We start from the raw sequence: 6,350 nt of genomic DNA, 5'->3' as shown, positions 1-6,350 counted from the left end.
TTTGATTATCGAATAAATTCCTTCACTAATCTTTACTCAGACTCTTTATTTCAGCTGACAACTGGAATTTTGTACCTTTTGACTCTCTTCACCCATTTTGCCCAGCTCCCCCACCCGCAGCTTCTGACAACCACCAATATGTTCTCTGCATCGACGAGCTCATTTTTGTTTGTTTGTTTCGATTCCACATAAAAGTAAGACCATACGGTATTTGTCTTTCTCTGTCTGACTTATTTCACTTAGCGTAATGTCCTCAAGTTCTATCCATGTTGTTGAAAATGGCAAGATTTCATTTCTTTTTAACGGCCAAATAATATTCCATTAATATTTCTTTGTGTGTGTGTGTGTATTTATGATGATACAAGGCCTACATGACGAGATAAAGTGAGGTGAATGATGTAGGCATTGAGATGTAACGTTAGGCTACTACTGACCTTCTGATGATATATCAGAAGGAGGATCATTGCGTCATGACAACATTAACGATTGGAGATGAGGAGCAGGTGATATCAATGGTTGGGGATCCAACAAAGGGATGATTCATATCCCGGGTGGGACAAAATGGGATGGCACAAGATTTCATCATGCTACTCAGAATGGCATACAACTTAAAACTTATGAATTATTTATTTCTGGAATTTTCCATTTAATATTTTCAGACTGCAATTGACTGCAGGTAACTGAAACCATGGAAAGAGGAATCACAGATAAAGGGGGACTACTATACCACATTTCCTTTTTTTTTCCTTTCTTTCTTTTGTGAGGAAGATTGGCCCTGAGCTAACAATTGTTGCCAATTTTGCTCTTTTTGCTTGAGGAAGATTGTCGCTGAGCTAACATCTGTGCCAGTCTTCATCTATTTTTTGTGCGATGCACAGCATGGCTTGACAAGCAGTGCTAGGTCTGTAGCTGGTGTCTGAATCTGCCAACCCCAGGCCACCGAAGCGGAGCGTGCAAACTTAACCACTATGCCACTGGCCCAGCCCCCTACCACATTTTCTTTATCCATTCATTTGTCAATGGACACTTAGGTTGTTTCCAGATCTTGGCTATTGTAAATAATGCTGCAATGAACATGGGGGAGCATATATATTTTCAAGTTGGTGTTTTTGTTTTCTTCAGATAAATAGCCAGAAGTGGAATAGCTGGACCATATGGTAGTTGTATTTTTAATTTTTTGAGGAACCTCCATACCATTTTCCACAGTGGCTGCACCAATGTACATTCCCAACAGCAGTACACAAGGGTTCCCTTTTCTCCACTTCCTCGCCAATTATCGAAGACAATATTTCTTGTCTTTTTTTTTTAAGATTTTATTTTTCCTTTTTCTCCCAAACCCCCCTGGTACATAGTTGTGTATTTTTAGTTGTGGGTCCTTCTAGTTGTGGCATGTGGGACGCTGCCTCAGCATGGCTTGATGAGCAGTGCCATGTCCACGCCCAGGATTTGAACTGGCGAAATCTTGGGTCGCTGCAGCGGAGTGCAAGAACTTAACTACTCGGCCACAGGGCTGGCCCCCAAATATGTCTGTCTTTTATTTCTTTTTCTTGACTTACTGCTCTGACTAGAACTTCCAATACTATGTTGAATAAAAGTGGTGAGAGTGGACATCATCACCTTGTTCCTGATTTTAGGGGAAAGTTTTCAGTTCTTCACCAGTAAGTATGAGATTAGCTAGAGATTTCCTATAAATACTTCTTTATCAGATCAATCCCCTCTATTTCTAACTTGCTGAGTGTTTTTATCTTGAATGGGTATTGGATTTTGTTAAATGCTTTTTCTGCACCAATTGGCATGATTATATGGATTTTTCCCTTTAGTCTGTTGATATGGTAGATTACATTGATTTTCAAAAGTTGAACCAGCCTTGCATTCCTGGAATAAATCCCACTTGGTCATGGTGTATAATTCTTTTGGAATCTTTTTTCAGTCATTTCCTCTGAACTTCAACTACTAGCTCCAGAAGAGAAAAGTTCCCAGAGGTGAAAAGTGTCACATCGCTATCTGAAGGCAGGAAATTTACTCTGGGTCTGGAGGTTAGAGACCTGGATTCAAATTCCAGTTTGGCCATTTACTAGCTCTGGATCTTTGGCAAGTCACTTAATTCTCTAAATCTCAGTTTCTACATCTATAAAATGGGGATAACAATGCCGACATGGGAGAATTAGATAATTAGGCCTTGACTATCTGACACAAAATAGGTAGCCAATAATGGTAGCCATTTGAATTCCAGAACAACAAGCATTTTGGAGTAGAATTAGAAACATTTCAGAACAGGCAGTTATATATAATTAATATTAGGAACAAGGCATAGAGGCGACATACCACAGTTTATCCTAAATGATCACAGTCTCTGTAATCATTTACCCTTGGGTGGCGGCTGTGGTTTTTTCATGTTATTGAATGGTTTAATAATAAATATCACTGCGAGAAACCAAGAGGGTCATTCAAAGACCTTCTCATTATTAGTCATTAACTGATTAAGGGAAATAACCACTAGCCCTCTGTGGGCCTGTAGGGAACCTCACTATGGGAGCCCCACACTCATTACCGCCTGGTCTGCACACACCACTGCATCCTGCCTCTTCAGGCCGACCACAGAGCACGTCGATTCTAGCTCCTAATTGCTCGGGTGCTCTTTGAAATGCCCAGTCTTGCTTCTTTTGATCTAACCAGGTCTTTACACAGGGTATAAATAAGGCTAGGCCACTTTTTGGTGGTGATCCAAGAAAATAAGTTGACTGGGAGACGAATAACCAACAAGTGAAATGGAGACCTGTCCTTTACTTTCAACCCCATGCTTTTTGAAAATAAGTAAGGAATCAAACTGATCTATGACACTGGCTTTTAAATATTCATGATCGTGACCCACAGTAAGAGAGATTTTTATATTGTGATCTGGTATACGCGCACACACGTAACTGAAGCAAAATTTAATGAAATGATACTTTTCTTACTAAATGTGATGCCTACTGAAGTGTCCCTATCTGCTTTGTCACTATTACTTTTTAATGCTGGTCGTCACCACCAATGCCATGACCCGCTAATGGATCATGAGTGAGCCATGAATGGGCCTCGGCTACGAGGTTATGTAGGCCGAGAGAGAACTCCTTCTAGGCCGCTAGAAACCAGAGGTAAGGGGGCTGGCCCCATGGCTGAGTGGTTAAGTTCACGCGCTCCGCCGCAGGTGGCCCAGTGTTTCGTTGGTTCAAATCCTAGGCGCGGACATGGCACTGCTCATCAAACCACGCTGAGGCAGCATCCCACATACCACAACTAGAAGGACCCACAACGAAGAATATACAACTATGTACCGGGGGGCTTTGGGGAGAAAAAGGAAAAAAACATAAACTCTTTAAAAAAAAAAAAAAAAGAAAGAAAGAAACCAGAGGTAAGACCCCTACAGGCCTCCCTGCAGGTTGGTGTTTCAGTCTAGCTGCGAACAAAAACTCCTTCTCCTCTCAGGATCATAGTTGTAAAACTCAGCAATGTTTCAAGGGAACTCCCTTGAAATTTGCAAATGTTTATGTAAGTGCTTCCAAATTTTCTCTGCCTGGAACACAAATAGAAGGTATATAAGGAACATTCATTCAGCAACTGAAGTTGGCCAGGAATACAGCGGAGGGGGCCATGTTTCCCTCCAGCCTAGCACCTCGGCCACTGAGAGACAGATGCCAAAGTGCTCTTTGAGCTTAAGAGCTGCCCCGACTCTTTCTCCATCCGTCCAGCCCCCGTGAGTGTGTGAGCATGTGTGTGTGTAGGAAGCAGGGAGCAGAGATCCAGTAGTTACTACTGCTTGACACAAAAATACCACCTCCCCTGGTATGACTGCTGTCCCCCTCGGCCCTTCCTGACCACACTGGCTGCAAGGCCGTGCAAGGCCCCACACATGTCACTCAGGAGAGCCAGTAGGTGCAGAGACATTCCCTGGCCAACAGAGTGAACAGGTCAGAGACGGAACTCTCAGACTTCTGGAACCCGAGAAACTCATTTAACGTCACAAGCAGTTTCTGCCCCCAGGATGGAGGCCTGGGTGGGCCTCTGGGAAAGACTGTCCTCTGCTCTGTGAAGCCATCGGGCTGGTACGAACAGAAAGGCAGGGCCCACCTCTCACTCTTGTGGGGAAACCTGAACACAGTCTCAGAGGGCGAAGTGGAGAGTCCTGTTGGATAACCGAAAAAGGGACTATCTTTCAAGACAAACAAACATTGGTCATACATGCAACACTTAAAAAGGAGGAGATTGCTCCATCTTTTTATCAGAGCCCCGTTTCCCAGTCTCCCAGATGTTGGAGCTTTATGGAGAGAAATGTTACTCTACTCTGTGCAACTTTAGGTTAACTGGCGTCCCCAGAACTATTGTTTGTTCTTTCAAGGGTCTGAGCAGCAGTTTTCAGGCAACATGGAGTGGGGGTGAAGGAAGTGACTGGCAGGCAGGCGGGCGGCTGGGCTGAGGATCTGGACTTGACTGGCCTCTTCGGCTCTGATGGACCCCACTGTGAGACTGTGGGTGACATCTCCTGGGGAGCGCTGCCGAGGGCAGGACTGGCCACTGTCGGGAGAGTAGAGTTTCTGGTGTGGGGCTGGGGAGGTGGGCCTTAGACTGGGGGGCAAGAAAAAAGTCCTCCCTGGGAGTTTGGTCTCAGAAACACAGGGGGGCCTGGGCATTCCTGGCGCATGTGGGTGGGGGAGGGAGTTAAGCCAGCCCAGCCGCAGGGGCCCTTGGTGGGGGTTGGGGTCTGGGGGTTTTGCCAACAGCCACAGCCAACAGTAGTCAGATGGGCTACTTACTTCTCTTCCCTTATACCCAACCCCCCAGAAAAGTCTCCACTTCTCAGCTGGCGTGCTCTCCTGTGCTGGGAGGGATTCAGAGGGTGGGGAGGGCGGGGAGGCTAAGCCATCCTTGGGCCAGAAGATCAAGCGGGAGAGTAAGGTCCCCACTTGAAGTCGAGGTGAAGATGGCAGAGCGAACCAACACTCAAGGACAGCTGTGCCCAGCAGACAGCATCCCCTCGAGGGCAGCATTGTGGTGGCCTGACAAACAGGTAGGTAGACCAGAGGGCTGTTGACCATCCTTGTGAAACTACCACAGAAGGACCTCTTAGAAACAGCCAGGGAGCTTTCTGAGAGGGAATTTTCCAAAGATCAAGTTTCAGGCATTTGAATACTGTACATGGAGTCTTTGTGTGGAAAATATTTTTTTAAAGGGGAAAGTATGAACCTTTTGTCTCTACATTTTCTCTCCCCTTTCTTGAAAGAACAAACACAATGAGGCCGCAGCATTCCTAACGGCCAGAGCAAATACTATGCTCAAAGCCTCGTTGGCAAGCTGGGAGGAAAGAAGGTCTGTGGCTCGCTCACCGGATCGCCCCCTCAAGCGTCTGTTTCTTCCAACATTCTGAGAGGTCCAGGCTTCATTCTCTCCGGTGAGCTGCCTGCAGCCCCTAGTGCTTTAGAGCATTGCTAGTGTTCAAGGGTCCCAGTTCTCCTCTCCTTCTGGACACGTGGGAGGACCATACTTCTCTGACTTGTTGAAGTCAAGAATGGCCGCGTGATATTTCTGGCCAACGAAGTGTAAGGAGCAACATCTGTCACATCTGGGTGGAAGCATTTAAGAGTGATACATGATTCTCCCAAGCTTTCCTCCTCTGTTGGGCAAACCCTACAACCTGTGTTTGAATAACAACGTCCTAAAATGGCAGATCCTTCATCAGCCTGGGTCCCTGAGCGGCAACAAGGAGCAGAGCCTCCCTAATAAGCCCACGTTGGACGGGTAGCATAAGCAAGAAATAACCCTCAGTAAGCCACTGAAGTTTGGGGGTTGTTTGTTACCACAGCATAACATGGCCCATCCTGACGGGAACATATAGTTTTGAGCTTAGCAGAATCCATAGCACCTTAATGATTCCCAAGGTACTAATTAGCCAGTGAGGGGGTGAGAAACTTAATGAACTCAGAACTTGGGAACTCTCCACACCCTGTTCTCTCATGAGAGCTCATAATGGCCACAATTCACTGGGAACTCGTTCCAGGCGATTCTGGATCTGTTTGGCAGTAACTCCCCACGTTCCCAGAATTCTACTGGGCTGGGGAGCTCTATAAAAATCTGCCTCCCCGGAGGCTATTTCAGTGTTGATACTTGTTCAAAAACATTCAGCCAAACAAACGTTCATTAAAAAGCTGGCCATCTAACCACCCAGGCAGAACTGAGCAGCGTTTTGAGGCTGACTCTCAGGAACCTGCTCCAAATGAAAGGAAGGACATTCCTCCCAAGGCGGCATCTTGTTCCTCAGTAACGCAGGCTGCGTGTCTGCCGTGGACTTCCATGGTTACCCAAACGCGGAGATCTGG

This window comes from Equus caballus, chromosome X (assembly GCF_041296265.1).
Source record: "Equus caballus isolate H_3958 breed thoroughbred chromosome X, TB-T2T, whole genome shotgun sequence".
NCBI classification, from domain to species: domain Eukaryota; kingdom Metazoa; phylum Chordata; class Mammalia; order Perissodactyla; family Equidae; genus Equus; species Equus caballus.
This window is presented reverse-complemented; position numbering follows the sequence as displayed.